Below are 20321 nucleotides of genomic sequence, written 5' to 3' on the forward strand. Positions count from 1 at the left end.
TATGAAATCTCTGAATTCATAGATTCAAGTAATATTTTGGGGCTTACTTTCCAGAGCTGCTGTAAGTGCTTAGGAGCTCATCACAAAAAAATTTTGCACAATCGCATGAACTATTAACTTCAGGCCCATTCTTATTTAATGATCAAAATATATTTTGATCATTAAGATGTTTAAGATTCAGAAAACATTCCACAAAACCTTTTTCCTGGGGGAATTAAAAATAAAAGGAACTTTCCCCAAAAGCTCAAGCTTCAGATGCTCAGGTTTCAGTCCAGTTCACTGAAAAACCAGCACACCTTTCTCTCTTTTCTTCTGTATCTCTCTCCCTAACATAACCCAAACCACCACCCATTCATTGAACAGTAAGGCTGCCTTTATTACACTACAGGAAAGGATTCAACCAAAGGTCAATTGGACACTCAATACTGAATGAGAAAGCCCATGAGTAAAATAAGTTTGAAATAATGATTTTGCTTGTTAGCAGAATTTTGTTTTACAACTATTTTCTATGTAGACAAATCCTGTACTGTTTATTCTTAGCTTTTTTTTTTTTGACCCAAGTAAGCTCAGATAAGACGAAAAACAAGCAGAAACAGAAATTGTAAAGAAAAGGCAGTTCAGCATTGAACTAAAACGTGCAGTATCTGTGAGAGATCCTGTTGGTGTACACAACATACATAAAACATACAAACCATAAAAGCATTCCACATTTTCTTAGGGTTTAAAACACATGGCCAGCCCACCTTGGCGCACTGTCAGCATTTAAAAAAGCGTTTAAGAACAGCCAGACCAGTCCACAGAGTAGATGTGATAAGTCTTTAAAGGACGTTACTTGTCTCACAATCACTAAAATCACATCAATTGCTCAAAAGCAAGATTTTTCCTCTTTTTTAAACAAACATTAAAAAAAAAGCCTAACAGTCTAATAATGCTATTGCAAGCACTGCAAATGTGAATTAGGACATAAAGGTTAAGAGCAAGCTGCAATTAGCTGTGTTACTACACTGGGCCATTTGACAGCAAGATCCAGATGTTCCCACTGATCAGCCTTTTGTCTGGCCCGCTGCGGCGCTGACTAGCAGCATTCTTTCTGCGAGAAACGGGGACAGAACCAGAATTTCTCTTATGACCTCAGCTGATTTCAGCACAAATCTCCTGAAGTAAGAGGCCATTATTTCAGTTCGTTGGCATAATCTCAGTAAACCAGTTGATCTACTTCTAGTGCACGCATTACTGTTAATGAAAGTTTCTAATATTCACATTTAACTTGTAAACGTGTCTAATGAATTGGAATCCCATTTATATAATTCCTCTTAAAAACTAGTATTTCAGAACTCTCGAAGAATGATATTTGTTTCCAGGTGTGTCCTCACACAAAACTAAAGAAAGTCTGGAAAATAACCATTCAAGAGAACCTCTCTAAACTTCTGAAGAAGAAATAGTGTATTTTTTAGAAGACAATTTTCGGAGTACATTAAAAAATACCCTAATTCTACCTTCTACAAGTGCTAACGAATTCCACCCTGACTTATCTTGACAAGTTTCAAAAACAACACGTACAAATTCTATGTTGAAATGTTCCCCAACATACTTGCAGTTATCCCAACTCGGTGCTGCTGGCGAAACTTCGGATGCGTGTCCCCCGTTCTCTTCCGTCACCAAGGGAGCAACAAGACCACCGGGCAGCCCAGGCAGGGCGCAGAAGCAACAGGCACACTCTGCCCTGACACCGAGCCAGCGATACCTGGCGCCAGGTTAGCCTTGCTCATTCTTCATATTGAGAGCGGTTACTGAAAGTGCTACCAGTGCTTCTCCTAAAAGCAAAGAAAAGCTCTGATGCCTTAAAGACTTGATTTTGTATTATTAAATCATATTAGTTTTTTAGCGCTCAGAGATATGCGTTTCTTATTTTCCTTACAGAATAATCCAGTTGTCTGAAATACTCAGTTTTCTGAACTTTGCTATCTACAGCTTTTAATAAGAAGAGACATAATTCTTGCACCAAGGTTATTAACGAATGTAATGAGACAGAATTAATTTCAAGACTGATTTTTGAAGAGCATGACTAATAATCTCCCTCCATCCCGTTAGTTGCTCTTACAGTATAGCCATTTGCAGTCGTCTATATGGTCAGCTGCTGATCCAATTTGTTTTCTCTACTAATCCCAGTAGCTTTCACTTTTCAATAACCCCTCATAGGCACCTAATTCAGTGATTTACTGAAATTTAGAGTAAGTTCAGACAACATCTGTACTTTACCAAGCAGGCATAACCGACTACAAAAATACAGACCAGCACACAAACTGGTTAGACACCATTTCTGCTGAAGAGGATTGTAAAAGGTAAGTGGGAAGGAAAGAAAATATTTTTAGCAGGCCTAAGATGCAAAGAAGCCAGCTATGTCATGCTGTTGTAAGAGGGAATTCCCCATACGAGGATGCTTAGTCAGGCACGCAGCCCATGGGATAGATGAAGGTCCTCTCTGATGCTGCTCAGTATTACAAAAGCTCAAACGGATTAGCTGTTAGAGCCTCAAAAAATACGCAGACGTGTTCCAGCACCAAGCAGTACCAAAATGAAAAAAGCCCAATAATGATGAAATACAGAAAAAAAAAAAAAACAGACTGCTTTATCTGAAATTGTAAAATTGGGAGTGAAGCTGCAATAGTCTGTAATTATTTTGAAACATGATTTATTTTTTTCTCCACATATAGCTGGTGGAATGGTTATTAAGAAGCTCAAAACGTAACGCCAATTTTTATAAACGATACAGAGGACAGCAGCACTCAGACAAACTGTGCAGGCAGAAGAAAGCATTTCTGGAAAAGGAATGGTAAGTACAAAATAGAGTAAATGAAGTGGTCAGGGAAGAATTTAGTCTAAATTTAGGACTGTATTTTTGTCTCTGAAGTAAATTTCTAACCACCTGTTCTATAAACAGGCTAGTTAAGGAACCTCAGTCACTTTGAAACGATGTTCAATAAAATGGATTACGTGATAGAGTGGAGCTATGGAGCAGTGTCTAGCATCAAGCAATAAAGTCTTTGTTGCTTCATACAAATAACAAAACTTTAATAACTCTGTGCATCAGGTTTTCTGGGAATTACTTGCAAGGGCTGGGAATACTGTTTCTTTCCCAGCGTTCCCCATTTTTTTACCTGTTTCTTTTTCTCTTCTGTTTCTCCTGCATTCAAAACAAATTCCAGCTGTTTTCTGCCTTTCCCCCATACATTTGGGACTGGCTACAGAAGAGAAGCAATGCAAGAGGGGATGGATAACACTCAGAATTGCTTCAAGAACAGCATGAATTGTATGGTTTGTGTGTCTTGCTTACTGTCATAAAATTGGGTTTCACAAAGAAGCAGAAGATCCACACAAACATTAAAAAAAAAAGAAATACTTGATTTCTGATAAATCTAAATAGCCTATTTCGCCCCTTAAGAGAACCAAGCTTCCCTGAATACAAAAATACATAAATATTATATTTCTTTTGTTATATTTTTAGTACCCCATTTTTATTTTTTCTACCCTAGCTTAGATACCAGTTAAACACCAACTATCTATGAGAACCCAGGAAGGGTCAGAGAATGTTTCAGGAAGAAAACCCTGCTTAGCAGATCTCAGACATTAGGCTAACGAATTAGTGAATGAATTAGGCCAGCAACATTCTAGCATCTTGTTTCTGTAAATGCTGAACAGCCAGGTAAATTAAAAGAAGCCTCGTGTTACAGTGACAGGATTAAGGTGGGTTTTAGTGTACCTGTCAGTCAGCAGAAATGCAGACATTAGCACACTAACTTTGCAGATGCCTAAGTGACCTAAGTGTCAAGCCGAAAGCAGCTGACTCAAATACAACCTGAATTAGACAGAAGTGGTCAAAGGGAATGGGGAAGAACTTTGAAGAACCAAAAGAAGGTCTGACTTCACTTCCTTTATTATTTAAGGTAACACCGTGACAACTCTTCAATCTTAAATTCACGTAACTCCAAGGGATAACAGAACCACTGAACATTAACGTAGGTGCAGATACCACACTGTGTTAGGAGTCTTGCTCTTCATCATGCTCCACTCTTGCCTCCCTTCCCCCTGAATACCATCAAAATCTTTCTCAAGGTGCAGTAGAAGTTTCACCCACGTATTCTTTCCACTCCAACAACTGTTAGGAGACAGGACTAGAGCCAGGCTTTGCTTCCTCTCCTCTCCACCCCCCCGACAGAACCGCTCCCGGGGCACCGAGACAGGCACGCAGCGCTGCAGCACCTGCTCACGCAGCGAGGCACGGGAGGATGGCACGGCCGGTCTGCACCTGGAGGGAACCGGGGGGCCCTGCGGGGAAGGCTCAGCACCAGGGCTCTCCCAAAACGAAATTCCAGGAGGCAGTTCCTCAGACCAGTAGCATCAGACTGCCCGGTGAGCAGGAATTAGGAGGCTGGGGGAAGGCTATTGTCACCTAGAAGCCCCTGCTGGTAACTTGCAGATAGTTTGGAAAACAAGTTGAACTGTGAAAAGCAAAACATTACCGCAGAAAAATGGACAAGCGTTCAAATACTCTCCTGACGAAGCTGCTTTCTCCTGGGTATACTTTCCACCCTAGGTGGCAAGACTACACTAAAAGCTACCCAAAAGTGCACACGAGCCGCCCCAAGCCTCCAGCAGCCCATTTCTAAGGCAGTCAGGGTGCTGGATTTCAGGTCAGACCACCCTGTTATCAAGCTCTGGTTCTTTCTACAGGAAAAAGCACCGACTTCGCAAAGCTCGTAGAGCGCTGAAGCTACTTCCTTGGAGACCAGCTCCCTCGCTCCAGCCCGCCCAAGAACTTGGGGACCAGAAGGATTCCTAGCGGAGACGTGGCCGGGGGGCAGTGAGACCACTGCCGGCTGCAAGGACGTGCGGGGCAGCCCTGGGCTATAGCAGCTCACCTCTGCGGCCAGAAGGACATCTCAGAAACATTTCCAGGGGGCAGGAGATGCTTTGAGTTTTGTAAATATGAAAATTAATCCAACAACTCTACACATCAAAGATTTCTTTTATATTTTCATTACGATACAGGAATGGGAGACTGGGCTTAGCATTTGGTTGACCTTTGAGGAGAAATTTCCGAGTGAGTATTTCACCGAACCTTTGCCCAGCGCTGAACATGCAAATTGCCATGAATGTGGCTTCACAGAATTGATAAAAATTAAACTGTTGTGGAACGCAGGATGTAAATACATCATTTTCAAATGAAACTGTCAAACATCTTGTTGTGGTGGTAAAAACCAAATCACTATGCAAAATGATAATACAAGAAAAGTCAATTGTATGTTTCTAATAATAAATGCTCTTGTGGCTTTTGAAGTCATAAAAAACTCTTGGCTGAATTGAAGCATTGATTTCTGTAGTTATTTATGTGCAGTTCCTATTAGAATTCTATTGAATTCCTTGAATGGTGAATGGAAGTGCTTTTGAAAACACACACAAAAAACTGTTAAACAAGGGACAAAATAAATGGAGAGCCTAACATTGCCAAAAAAAGTTTCAAAAAGTCAACAGAACATTTCAACTTTTTTTTTTTTTGAAGTGCATGCAAGACACTTTGGCGGAAATGATTAAGTCTAACACAAAAACAATATACGAAATATATTTCTGTCACTCCTGAAGTGGAAGCATGAACGTCAGGATTTGCTTCTCAAGTATTATTTCAAAAACTCTTGTCATACTCTTGAAATATGTTCTACAGTAAAACATGTATTTGTTATTAAAGATTTTTCAAGTGTTATCACTCCAGCCTGTTCTCTACCAACATGAAGGTATTTTATTTAGCACGTGTACAGATGTATCTGAAGTATGCAATATACATTAATTAAGTCATAGACACCGAATCAATACACTTCCTAAATATAATGCCCTGCTGATTTTAGGACACAATAGTTAATGTTCTATAATACGTGTGTTCATAACAATGATATTATCTGCAAGTACTTGAAATAGACCAAAGGGTTGGGCCTGGGGTCCCTAATGCCTTCTTTCCTAAGCATTCATCATTTCTATGTCATTCTTAAGACACCTTGAAGCATTTTCAGGGCAGCTGGGTATGCCAGCAACTGGAAGGAGATGGGTCTGTTATTTGAAAAGAAACCCCATCTTCAGAAACCTTAGGCCTTCAAAGCATGATTTGTTTTCTATTAATTGTACACAGCAAAGTGGGCTTCAAACCCATTGCCATACTTTGGAAGCTACAACAAAAATAAAGCTAATTTGCTTCAGGAATAATTAGTCAACACTTTTTTCATTTCAACTTAGACACACTATTATTATTAATGCAATCAACAGCAGTTAGGAAAGGCATCTCTCCCTTTTTATCATTCTGCGTTAAAGTCTAACAATGGATTATGTGTTTTATGTTAAATGTTATGAAAATGAATATATTTATGCATTGCCAAAAGAAAAAGGTTGACTGTTGCTTCTTCTGAGCACTAATTATAGTCATTTAAGTTTGGAAAGCAGATTTTTAGAATGTGGTTTTCTGTTTACAACTGAAAAATACAATAGCACTAAGAAGGTCATCTTCAGAAACTTCTGTACTAATCTATCGTTATTTTCACTGAAGACCACATCTGCTTGCTCATGAACTACAGGCAGAAAGTAATAAACACTTCTGAAGAAATCTCACCACAGAACACGCTTCTCTTCAAACTTAAACAGCCAGGAACTTAATTTGGAGCAACTTAGTATAATAGCACTACTTGGCATACAAGAGATGCAGTTTTTCTATCTTTCCCGTTTTCCTTGTGGCACTGTAATTCTGCTAACTATGGCAACTACTTCAATTTTCAGGAATCCAGTGGCAACTTGCAGTTAGGCATTTTCTCCCTCCCGTGACGATGCGATTTGCTATCGCACAGTGCCCTCAGACGAGGGATGGATCTGTGGTGACAGAGCACAGCCCCGACCTGCAGTTTGTTACAGACAACTGCTGGAGCACACGCAGTTGTCAGGGCACACCAGGTGCAGCAGAATGCAAAATGTATTCTGAGCGAATATGAAAGGCTTAAGTGGAAAACGACTTTGACAGATACTAGGGCAACTACAACCATTTTCCAGAACAGTTAGAATTAATCAGTTTGTCTGGAAGACACAGGAAAAAATATTGCAAAGAGGTGGATTGAAAAACGCTTAAATCGTTATAATTTAGAAACAGAAGAAACCAGAGGTTTGAGAAGGCAGGAGCAGTTTTACTGGCAGTGGAAGTGCCACCAAAAGGTGGCTAAACGTTAGCTGAAGTTTCAGATGTTAATCAAGTTTCTCTTTCAAGCTAGTCTCTCACATACATTTCATTAGTGTAATTCCTACAAAGCACTTTTATTTCTGTTTTCTCAAGATCGCATATGTGTTCTCAAAGCCAAAGAAGTTATTATCTACATCACCTTTTTTTCTACATCATGTTTTGTGTTTTTTCTTAATGAAAACCCTTCTGCGGAAAATGTCTAGCATTAATGAGCTGCACATATAGCTTTCCTGTAAAAGGCAGAACATATGCAATGGGGGGACAGCGACACAACACCAGGATCATAAAAAGGAGCAATGTCTCTGCTGGTAACTAAAACTGAGTATTTTAATTGCTTGCTTCAGTTTTATTAAATAGCTTACAGCCATCTAGAGAATTTCTAATCTTTCATTTAATTAATCTCAAGAATGAAGTTCTCCTGTAGGAATTTCCTCTTAGAGGGTTTTTTGTCAGATGTTAATTTTCAGTCTATTTTTTTAGTCTTCTCCAGAGGAATCCTGTTCCAAGTGTAACTGTATATACCGCAGTGGTTACCCAGGCCTCATTTTCTTATTGTATCTATTTTAGCCTTTAGTGTGGCATGGTTTTGAAAAGCAGAAATATTTTAATTAATGTATTTAATGCATCTATTATTCAATCCAGTAAAATTTACGTAGCTGTTGAGAAATTAGAAGAGAATCCAACCCCTGCAAGCACAGCAACTGCGAGAAGCCAGAAACTGTTTTAAGAAAGACCACAGCGAGCATCTGCAGCCTCCTGCCTCTTGCACAGTCACCAAACGCACTCCCCCCGGCTGATCTAAGAGCTGTCGAACAAAGGACTCAAATCCATAGTAGGTGCTGAGGGAACAGATGACAGCATCACCAGTGCCTTACGTCTCCAAGGAAAGAGTAGGTCTGTTAAGGGAAAATGCCAGAAACATTGTAAGCAGGTCAGGACACACAGAAAAGCACTGCAAAACCCAGGTAAGTTTTCCTGACAACATCACCAAAATTAAATTATTTTTTGATATGAAGATAGGAAGTTTAAAAAGTTCAAGCTACTTCCAAAGTGGATGGTTTGTATAGCTAGTATGGTATATTTCAATTCATATAATGAAAAAACAGAAGTAAAAGATTAATTAGTGAAAGGTTATTTTTACTCTTACCACCATTAATGCTCTATCCCTCCTTACCCAGGTGCGTATTGCGAACCTGAGAAGAAACTCTAGCAGCACAACCAGAAGTAATTGTATTTGCCATATACCGAAACACCCAAATCACTGAAGTCTAATCCAAGACCACAGAAACAAGAGAACCAATGAAATGCTCAAAAAAATTTGGAAGTAGGAGCCAATCTTATAGCAGATTGATCTGTTCCACTGTAATGCCACTTCTGGGTTTCAGTTTCCACCTCCTGTGGTTGTGTAAACCACAGTCACTCCGGCAGGAGCCTCCCATGAGGTAATGAGATTTGTTGATATTAAACAAAAAATATATTCCCTTTTCCTTTTTAATTATGTTTTCCTAAACCTTATAACTTCCATAAGCACTGCAGGAAAGCCGTCCTTCTTCCCAGTTTCCCCTCCCCTGTTCCTTCATCCAGGCTTAGACACGGTGATACATCCCTTCAGCTTTAACTGTAGCCACAGTTTCAGCTTCCATGCACCTCTTCTTAACAAACATTGCATCCGGAAGGTCCTTCGAAACTTTAGATTTGAAGAGATGCACTCCACCTAAGCACACGCATCCAGACGAGCTAACGGGATGCCTGCAATATCTTCCTACAGAGTCAACCCACAAACCTAAATCGTACTAAGTGGGGAATTATTTGCAGATTAGGATTCCCGAGACTAACCTACACTCTCATTTGCACACAAGTAGTAAAACAGACTGCGGCATCAATCATAACAGCAACCTGCCTCCCCCAAAAAGCTGAAAACCTCTTCCAAGGAAAGCTCTGATAGAAGCTCACAGCTTGGAAGTTACAGGCCACAGTGATTTGAAATTCACATGCCAAGTTGTAAAAATTTAATTTTTGAGAAGTCAAACTAAATAATACACCTCCCTTTTCCTGAAGGACATCTTCTCTAAATAGGGGCACCACCCAAACTCAGTAAACGGACATGACACAGAGTGGCCAGCGCACAACCTGCATGGGAGAAAGCGACCTCGAAGGCAAGGCTGAGGGCCACCAGCAGCTCTGGGCATCTGCCCCCACTCCTGCTTTGGAAGATGAAAAATGTCATGGTCCTGTTTCAGATAGCACTAAGAGCTTGTTGCAAGCATCACCACCGACAAGCACAAAGTGACAGATGTTCACTTTAACTCTTTTCAAAGCCAAACTGTCAAGGAAAAACTGCAGGTGTCCTTCCTCCCCCCCCCACCCCCCCCCCAAAAAAAAAAAGTATGAATTCACTACAAGGTTAGTGAAAAAATCAGTTTTTACTATGGGATTTTTCCTCCAGAATGACATCATTCTGTTTCTTAAAGCAAAAGCATCAAGTCACTGGTGTGAGATCTGGGAAGCATCTTTTCCTGACCCTAGAGAAGGGCATCCCATTTTGGTTTATCTCACCTGACTGAAGCACCTTTTAAAGGTTCTGTTTTTTTCTAGAAGTGACTTTTCACGTTACAACAAACATGTTTCTCAGACTTGTAATATACTGACCAAACACCACCAGGAAACTATTAGCACATCTAGGCAAAAACGTGCTAACCTGGGAGTCCAGAGAACGTTATTAGTGACTACTGCACTGCCACTGCCTGCTGCATCTCTATGTGCTCTTCCTGAAAAGGTTCCCAACCTGAGGAGACAGAGGCCGTAACCAAACCTCTATTACGTTTCAGTCAAGTTAGTTCAGCGCTGGCTCTCTACTGGCACAGACAAGAGGGAGCACAAGCTTCTGGTATGACACGCTTGAACCTATTCCTTAAAAATAAATAAATAAATAAATAACAGCAGCTTTCCAGTGCATCAAATCCTGACTATTGATTTTGCTTGACTGTTTTGCAAATACCACCTTCTGCTGCAAAAAGAAAACAGAGGAATCTTGCTTGTTAGCCTTCTTCTAAGACCAAGTATGTTCACACATCTCTCCCAGACAAAGGAGCCCCAGCAGGCCCTTATCTTCTACCAGCTGCTGCTTTGGTTTACATGGGGAGCTATCTGCTGCAGATACAGTTTCAATTTCTGGTTTTAATGACTGATGCCATTTTAAAAATAAAAACAGCAACACAACCACAAACTGAAAAAAAAAAAAGACTTATCTGAGAATATTTTTCTGATCTGAGAAAATATTTGTAATGTAACTTTCATTAACTCAGAGAGTTAGTTTCAGGGCTGTACTGACAGAGGCCTTTTTCCATGCCTGTCCTTCGCAAGAGAAACAGAACATTGTTCAGCGGATTAGTTACTGTTTTTCTTGTAGGGCAGGGAGATGGTGGTACACCAGTGCAATAAAATGGCCAAAGCACTCAGAAAACGCTTAAGTGACATTCAGCTTTCTTAAAAGTTAATATTCCTTTAGAGCCAAATAAGTAAGGAACATATGTTTAACCCATACACAGTTAATAGGCATAAACCCAAATCAATTGACATTGTTACTCCTAATAAACACCACAAAAGTAATGCTAAGAGCTTACTTTTAAATGAATTTTAAAATAGTTTATGAAAACTATCACACAAAATAACAAAATTACATGCAAGTAAGGCCTCCGGACTGGAGCAACATTCCAAAAGCAGCACGTTAGAAGAAAGTTTTCAGCATTAAATTAAAAAATCACTAAGTATTTGGTATCAAAAGTAAAAATAAATAAATAAACAATTCTAAATCAAAAAAAAAAATATGAAAACGTGAATTCCTGGTAGCAACACATTTAGTTTTCATGTGAAAGTCTGGGCTTTTGGTCATGCAGAATAATTGAATCGTTCTCTCGGGCAGTTAACCCCAGGGAAGTTAAGGGAAGCCTGAAAGGAAATGCGAGAACACACATGCTCTAGGGGTGTTATCAATTTTATTTATCCCTTATCTCTCGTGGATGGCCTGAGAACTCTTAACCAGCAATTGCATTTCAATCTCCAATTGGTGAAAATATTTCCTAAAGCATTCTTCATTAAAGAGCATAAGTACTCATAATTAAAAGACAGTTTATTTATAAGTGGATATTAGCGATTTCTCCCTTCCTCGTGGAACTGCAGCGATGGCAGTATCTCATAAACCACTCACGGAGACTCGCATTTATCATTCAACAGTCGCCTTTAACTTGTCCAAGAAGTAATTGCAGTGAGAGACAAAGGAGCGTGCAAACAGAGGTCTAATTGCATCACCTATTTCTTCTCCCAAGGTGCAAAAGCTGAGAAAGACAGAAGCTGGTTCAACTCACACATTTCCAACAAAAATCCATTTAGTTATGCCTGTCTGATTTACCTGAGTAACTATTTGCCTACAAGCTGTAATGCTCTGTAGGGCATGCTGGGCCACAGCACATACGATGGGCACAGACTTGAGCTGAGTACTGCAGACCACTGCAAAACAGCCACGTTCCTGTAAGCTGCATCTGGGCATCAGTCTTGTATGGCGACATGTCAGCGAGACTTCTGTGAGCACAGTAACTACTGTATGCCTGAAGTAATTACGGTATAAGTGATAAATAGCAAGAGTTTCCTAATAATTGTGAAATTCTCCAAACTAGGAAAGGAGATTCTGCTATGTAATTCTGTGACGAAACATAGCAGAGATTACTTCCAGAAAAAATTTAAAATCTTAGAACTTAAAAAGGCTTTCAGAAGCCTACACAGAACTATTTTGCGCTATTTCAATGGATTACAAGTCCTCGAGGAAAAACAGCTTCTGTTCCCAAATGAGCATATATGAACAGCTGGCCCAGACAGCAAGAGCTGCCGTTACGTTACCGCGCCGCTCTCCTCTCCTGGGTCTGTCTTCTGCCCAAACCATCCTCCCCTCCCCTTCTTCTTCTACCTTCACAGTTCCTTCTTCCCACTACAAACAGGCCCACATTATGTGTGCACACAAACCATTTTTACAGTTATTTAGGCTGGATCACAAAATGAAACTCACGAGAATTTTGTCTGGCCATTTTTATGAAAAGTGACAGCACCAGAGTGAAAGCGAGGTATTAAAAAAAAAATGCACAGTCAACCATCTGCTGAAAGATTCTCTTGTTTCACCATTTTTGTAATTGGTGAGAATGGAAGCGAGGTGACACAAAAACAGGATGTGAAGGCATGGGATTCATGTGATCTTGTACCAAATTTAAACCCAGCCTGGCCGGGGGGCGGGGGAGCAGAGGAGGGACGAGGCAGACTCCCGGTGTACCAGAGGATCTAGCTAATGGCAGCCTGAAGACCTAGGAAAACAGGCCACAGAAGCTCACTGTTTAGCAATTTCAGAAAAATAATCTAATGGTGACTTCAATGCCAAACGAAACGTGGCATGTGACTGTTTGTTTTGATTGCTTGGATAAACTAAAGAGTTAGAACGGAATTTTTAGTCCGTCATAGTTGTCAAAAGACCCTTACCGCAATCTCTTTACCCCATCCAACCGTCTGAAATGCCACCAGTAAGCCATTCTAGCTTTCTTTCCTACGCACAGGTTAGCTTTCAGGACCAAGCACGCCATCCTGGTATCTTCCCTTCCACTATATTCAAAGTTGCAGGCTCCACTCAGTTTTCCAGAATACGTTTGTACAACAGACAGTCCACTTTTTACACGTAAGCGTAAAACGATGCACAAAATTTCCACATACATTCAGCAACACTTTCATAAAACAACCTGCCAAGGATAACAAGGCCCCAGAGGGACACAGCCCCCAAATACTGATCAGGATCTTCCTGATCAGATAAAACAGTTCAAAGAAAATATTTCATTTTCACAAAATCACCCTGCCACACTCTCACATTCGGCTGTTATTCGGGGTGCCAACCACGTAGCTCTTTGCAAGCGCTGAAGCCTGTAGGACGTGCCACAGAAACACAGAGGTTAACAACAAAACACACAAAACGTTCACACGCAGCAAATGCTCACGATAAACATCGGCCTCGTGCCTCCAGAACCAGTGGTTAAGCTTCAGTTCCTGCCGCGAGCTGGGGGTAGGTGGATCCTTCTGCCCAAACAGGGGGCACTGCAGGAACAGAGCCAGAATGAGGTGCCCTGGGTATTGGCTTACCATATATTCAAAATATGCTAATGGCACTGACATGTAAATAGCACTTAATGAACTCTGTCCGTTAATAGGGAGTTCGGCCACTCAACAGAGCAACTAGCATTACTTCTAAGATCACAGGATTTTGCTTTTATTCGGGGCTTTGACAAACGTAGCTGCTAATAATCAACCACCCGTTCTGCTCACAGAAAAACAGGGCAGACTTAACTTTCCTGCGACGACGCTGTAAGCACACCCAACCCCGACAGTATTTTTAGTAAGGGTGTTCAATCAATACTGCTATGTACAACCTAAACAGGGCTTCAGCAGGACAACAGAATTATAAAGCATGGCAGCAAATAAGACATTTCACAGAAAATTTTACTGAACGAGAAAAAAAAAAAAACCACCAAACTAAACCCTAAGGAGGTGAATCTGATTCCAAACAGACTTAACAGCAGACACAAAGAAAAACGCACTAAAAGGTAAAATATTACAACATTTCTGCTTTTGATGGAAACACATTCATATTTCAATGTTTGCTTTAGTTTTAAAAAAGGAACAAAAATCTAAAAATACATAGAAACTGTAATGACAACAAAGTTATCTTCAAAAAAATCAGACCCACAGTTACATTTCTGAGCTTATAAAGCAAAAACGTGCCTGGGAAATGTGTAGAAACACACGTACGTATTTGTAAGCTTATCACTCAGAATAATATTTTATCAACATGGTGCAAACCTGAGTTATACGCCAATATGTAAAAATAACTTTTTAGGTCAGTGAAGCAAGAAATCCATTGTCAAGAAAATGGCATCCATAAGATTACGATACTGAATATTTTATATTTAGGCAACGAACTGGAAAGCTTTCCCTCGATATAGACGTCTATTAAGACGACGCTTTTAGCGGTTCTAATCTCCCTCATGTGCTCCTGCAGCACATATTTATAACGTAACGAGCTCACAAATGTCTGCATGTGTGCGAACACACGGGGGGCTCCCAGCGATGCCGGTACCAGACGGGCAGGCACAAGACCCCCCCTTACCATCAGGAGAGTTTAGCTCAGGGCGAGCGATACCCGCAGCTGGGAAAATGCATGTGCACGCTACAGGCTAACAACGGCGGTTCAGCCGAAATCCATTAGCACTTCTGCAACACACCAGTGACATAAATATTTTCCGTGTCACGGTTAAAAAATAAATAAAACAAAACGGTGAAATCTGCGAGGTTTAAGCAGCAGCGCGAAGTTCACCCGCATGTGCTTTCCATCTGATCGGCCCGCACTCGGCACGGGCGGGCGGCGGGAGCACTTCACCCACGCCGGCAGCGAGCCGGTTTTAGCGGCGAGCTCCGGGAGGCTTTTCGGGGAGGGCAAGGGCGCTCTCCCTCCCCCAGCTCGCGCCGCACCAGCCGAGGCGAGGCACGTCTCCGGGTACGCGGTGGCATGGAAGCGACACGCGGTTACCCGAAGCCTGCTGCCGGAGGGCAGGCACCGCCAGCCCCCCGGAGGGACGCGCCGCCCGCGCTCCGGCCCGGTTTCCCCGGCCATATCCAGGGCAACGTGCGCCTGTGCCTAGAAAGCGCACGGCCGGCAACTTTCCCCCTCCAACGTGCCGCAAACCGGCTGCGGCCGCCCGGCCGAGCCCGCAGCGCCCCTACACCCCCCCCCCCCCCCGAGCCCCCCTCCCCACGGCCGGGTTTCGCCCCCTTCGCCGGGGGTGGGGGGCGCGGCGGCCGCCCCCAAACCCCCCTCCGAGGGGGGTCACGGCGCAGGGACGCGTCCCTCACCCCCCCCCCCCCCCCCCGGCCCCTTACCTTCATATAACAGCCACGTCCTTGCCGATGGAGCGGGGGAGACGGGGGGGGGGGGGGCGGCCGCGGGAGCGCGGAGGGGAGAGGCGCGGGGGCTGCGCTCGCCGCTGCCGCCCCGCGACCCCCCGCGCGCGCGCGCGCCCGTGCCCGTGCGCGCAGCTGGCGGGGGCGCGCCCGGGGCCGCGCTCAGGGCCGGCCCCGCCCCGCCTCGCCTCGCCCCGCCCGCCCCTTTTCCTCGACACCGCCCCTCAGTCCCCCCGCAGCGCCCGGCCCGGCCGCGGCCCCGGCAGCAGCGGGGCCCGCATCGTACTGCGGCGGCTGGGCCGAGGGGAAAAGGGGTGGGGAAGGAGGAGGAGGAGGAGGAGGGAGGAAGGCGGCGGAGCCCCCTCCGGCCCCTCTCCCTCCCCTCCCTCCCCTTTCTCCTCACAGCTGAGCGGCCGGCGGGGCCGCGGCTGCCCCCTCGCAGCCCTCACACGGGGCACGGCGCCGCCTCACGCCCGGCGGCCCGGGGGGGGAGCAGGGGGAGGAACGGCGCCGCCTCCCCCCGTGCGCCCGCCCGCCCGCCTCACGCGGGCGGCAGCAGCATAGCAACCAACATGGCGGCCGCGCCGTCACCCGGCGGCGGGGGGGGGGGAGTGCGGAAAATGTCGCGAGAGGGACGCTTGGCACCGCCCCCCCCGTTGCGCTGTCGGTAGGGGGAAGGCAGCGCGAAGTGCGACTCGTAGCCCGATTGGGTGAATGTGCCGTCAATCAAGGGTTGGGGGCGGTGGATTGGCTGCCTGAGCCGTCAGTCACGACGAGCAGAGCTGGTGGGGCCGCAGCGCTCAGCGGGCGCGGGGCAGCTGTGGCAGGGGCTGTGAGGGGAAGGCTGGCTGGGCGTGTGGCAGCCCGCTGCCCTTACATAACTAGCTGTGTGCGAAAGGGCCTGGTTAAAAACTCCCTGAATCTCGAATTATTAAAATACAGCCGTTCATAATTAGCCCTCGACACACACAATAACGCGGCTGGGAAGGAGTTCTTGGCTTTCACAAATTCCCACACAGCAAGATGCAGATTATATAACGCTGAGGGAGTTCGCACACATCCTTACTAGGAAGCTTTCTGAAATGTCATTCCTTTGATGTTTGGAAACCTATTTCCAGCCTAAATTTATTCACGGCCATTTTATAGCCATTTGTGCTTCCGCCAGTCTTGTTCTTTTGCTTAAATAGCCCTTCTCTCTTGGTGGTGGTTACCCCCAGTTTGTTTTTACAGACCATACCCCCCTTCGTTTTGCTAGGCTAAATAATCCAACCTCTTGGCCTCCTCCATCTGCGTGAGTGTTGGGGCACACAGCCTCGCCTCATTGTGCTCTCCTCTCTCAGGACCAAGTTGAATGAATCGGGGTGGAAGAGAGCTTGGGGAAGGCAGTCAAGCAGGAATGCTAGAAAACGCACAGTCTGCGAAGCACGTTTAAGTAACAGACTTTTCAAAGATTGTTACTGGAAAACACTTAGAAATTGCTCTTATTTAAACTTTATTAATGAAAGTCCGTAAATAAAATTACCAAGTTTGAAGTGTAAGCAGTTGTCCTGGATTGAACGAATTCCCAAGCAGACGTCATAAAGGCCCTAGAATGACACACGCAGCATCAGTAATGCCATTCCTTATTGTGTCTTGCTCCAGCTCTGCTTGAACATTTCCGTAGTTATATTGACAAACTCATTGTGCTTGTATCCAGAGACATCCAATAACCGAATTCTGCATTTCTGAAATGCTGCCAGCCTCTCCAGCAGTGGATGAAATACGTTCTTCTGTGCATTAAAGAGAGCCGTAGCTGCAGAGTTGCCTTGGTTTCCTGATAATTCACTTTCAGATCATGATGAATTTATTCACAAGTTGCATAGATACATTTTAATTCGTTTGCACATAAGCTTCAAAGTGTGCCTCTCACGTTTTCGCATAATTTTCTTTACTTGTGCTTGGATTATGTCAGACATACTGTTACGTTCAGTTTGAGAATAACAATAATTGATATTTTATACAGTGTAATAAAGAAACAATCCAAAACACTCACTGTGACTGTAGAACCGCACAACATTTATTTAGCAACTGTAACCTTAAGCTGTTATGAAAGGATATGTTTTCCTAATCTGACACAAAATTGGTGAGACGTACAGATATTAAAGGCTAGACACTTCAAAGCTGTTTCCTCACAATACCTTATTAGCCCCATAATTCATTGTTTACAGAAGGCTTGATTCAAAGCCCTAAATAAAGCCAGTGGAAGATTCCCACTGTGTGCTCAGGTCAGGCCTACATTGCAAGAGTTCTGAATGTTTTAAAAATAGATATTGAGACAAAGTTCTCCAACTCGTGATCTTACAACACAAATGGAGTGAAATTGCACTGCAGGATACTTGTGTACAGATATTGCTCTGACCTTATAACGTGGACTTCAGCATAAGCAGCAGAGAACTTAACTTTCCAGAACTGTGATTTGTTGTGGGTTAAACACAGAGTGACCACCTCTCAGAATTATGAATGAAAGAGAGAAAGCAAACTGAAATGTGACTCTGTCATTATTTACCAGAAAGGGAACACGTTCCTTTCATATGTAAAAACTGCATTCAGCTCACTTCTCTTTCAGTAGCGGCTCTTTTATGTAAGAGCAAGTTTTCGGCTACAGTCTGCCTGCCTGCAGAAGCCATGAAAGCTGCCTTTTGCATAGCTAGGTCACATAGCACGAGCTTAATATTCACACTTGTGCATGGGGATTTATCTCTATTGTCGCTGATACATTTCGGAGGGGATACGTTATCTTCACAAGTACTAACGTACTGCTAGGAAAATATAAGTATCTTAAACTGTTTTGTAGAAGTTAAATCTCACAGCTCTGGTATAAGTGTAGGAACAAACAAAAGATTCTATTTTCTTAATAGATCTGTGATATGTGTTTGTGCCAACAACCTTATTACTCATGCAGGATCTGCCAACCAAGCTGGGATAATTTATGTGAGAGAAACATATATTAAAAATGTGAATGGGATTTTAAACCTCTCACTGAAATACCATGCAAACTGCTTTGTTGCCAAGCTGACATACTTAAACACTGCATTAAAGCAATTCAAGATGAATGGCTCTCACCACAGGTGGAGGTTAGCTGGGAAAGGGGCAGGAGACAAGGCACTTAACGCTAAGAGCAAGCATAATGTATGTTTAATAGCAGATACATTTTCTATAAAGAGGGATCCTGATTCAGCAAAACACTTAGATGCCTTGCTCACTGGAACTTAAGGGGCGCGGGCACAGCCCTAAATTCAGATTGGCCAAATCCCACGTGGAGCGTGCCATTGACGTGTGAACGGCAGGCAAGCTGGTGCTTGAACACGGCCTTGGGATCACTCTTAAAACGTGCTAGGGTCATAAATACTGAGAGTGCTTGTTCAGCAGTGTGCTATGTAAGCTATGGGGACAGAACCCGTTCGTTGTTTGGGGCAGGGACCAACTTTCACTTCACGTTTGTGCAATACCTGGCGCAATACAGCTCCACAACGTGAGCTGTTACAATACTGCGTAATAATAATTTGTGCTAATAAGCTTGCTACAGCTATTGTGCAGTTTGGGAGCTGTCTGAATTTCTCTTTAAAATATATTTAAAAGGTAACTCTCTAGGAATACACGGACTGAGAATGAAAGCTGAAGGAAATGTAAATAGCAACAGTCCCTGGGCCACATTTTGCCAAGTCCTTTTTCCTCCTTCCAGCCCTCACCAAACTCCCCTGCCTTCACCATGCATTGAAGTACCCCAAGATTGCATTTTTAGATACCCACTGCAAATACCTGAGCCTTTTGTGAATGTCATCTGTGCATTCGCTTGTGGAATACTGTTATTTTCTGCTTCTGTCCAAAAGACGAATAGCATACACTCTGGCAAGTTAAATATAAAACCATAATAAAGCGGGCCAAAAAATATTTTGGAGCATAAAAACTTTTCCAAATACATCAAGAACAGGAGAACTGCCAGGGAACATGAGGAACCAGCAAGCATCAGGTATAACAGACGCATTCAGGAAAACCACAGGATAAAATCAAAGTAGGATTTTTCTGCCATTGTTCATTATGGTGGAGTCTGAGGTGATTGCTACAACAAAACCTTTGAAAGGGCGAAGTCAGAAAAAAAGTTCCCAAACTCTGGTGTCCACGTAAGAGATTTCAGAGCCACCCCCAGCACACTGTATTATCAGTTGTGTTTTGTCATTGGCAGTTCGGAGTGAAGTCTGTGCTGGAGGAAAGGAGCACTGACATATCCATACCAGCTTCTAGGAAAGGCTTTAGGGAAAAGCTAGAAACGACAGACCAGTCAGGCTAACACATGGTTCATTACCATATAATGGGAAGAGATGGAAACTGCGGCTTTGTTAGAGTGCTTTGAAAACGTCAGCAAACTTTGATAAAGGGGGCTGGTTTATATAGGCTTTGTATAAACATTGGGACCTCGGAGTCCTTCTCAGCCACAATCCGACTCCCGGTTGGAAGAGGACCAAGCACATATCACCCTCTGTCATCTCCTGCCTCTGCTCCTTCTCTTCCCAGATTGCCTTTGCCCTCAGTCTGATTTCCACAGAAAGGAAATCCAAATGTATGGGACAGAGGGGAGGCACAGTGTGTTCCAGGGATCTTCCCTGCCCGAGCAATAAGGGGACTCTACATATGACATGAAGAACATTTAACATGCAGCCCAGATTAAGCAATAATGTATATAGATTGCCCAAAGCATTTTTATAAAGCGTAAGAGAGGAACTCCTTTTGTGATTAGTAACTGCGTTGAAAGGAAGAGAAGGGTAAATGATCGCACAGGGGAGCAACCAGTGAGATTCCCAGGGGATGCACACTTTAAAACATGTTCACAAAGAGTAAGTGTAATAGGATTGAACAGTGAGATAACAACATTTTCTGGTGATTCATAATTATTCAGGATAACCAAAACCAAGACTGCAACACGGCAGTCTCTAAATTAGTTTGCATCAGTTAGCAAGGCATTTTGGAGTCACTGTGGTTAGTTTTCTGAAAATGTTACCTCCGTGGTGGTCAAAGAGGCAGTTCAGACTGATAG

General features: G+C 43.3%; 1 protein-coding gene and 1 long non-coding RNA gene across 4 annotated transcripts in view; one reads left to right on the forward strand and one right to left on the reverse strand.

Moving 5' to 3' along the window:
• Window positions 1-15375, reverse strand: part of PTPN4 (protein tyrosine phosphatase non-receptor type 4) — a 113768-nt gene extending 98393 nt beyond the window's left edge. Inside the window, exon 1 of one of the 3 annotated variants that reach the window (XM_066999627.1) lies at window positions 15230-15375. The gene's annotated coding sequence lies outside the window, so the exon portion shown is untranslated. Of the gene's footprint in view, window positions 1-1591; window positions 1957-15229 lie in introns of those variants that run through there. The other 2 variants (XM_066999626.1, XM_048050402.2) reach the window with 2 other exon arrangements.
• On the forward strand, window positions 691-4859 carry LOC106034271 (uncharacterized). The gene is made up of 4 exons (XR_007158921.2): window positions 691-1361; window positions 1598-1754; window positions 2715-2833; window positions 4732-4859. It is a non-coding gene; the product is annotated as an uncharacterized lncRNA (long non-coding RNA).
• Window positions 15376-20321: the final 4946 nt, after the last annotated feature.

Source organism: Anser cygnoides, chromosome 6 (genome assembly GCF_040182565.1).
Source record: "Anser cygnoides isolate HZ-2024a breed goose chromosome 6, Taihu_goose_T2T_genome, whole genome shotgun sequence".
Lineage (NCBI taxonomy): Eukaryota > Metazoa > Chordata > Aves > Anseriformes > Anatidae > Anser > Anser cygnoides.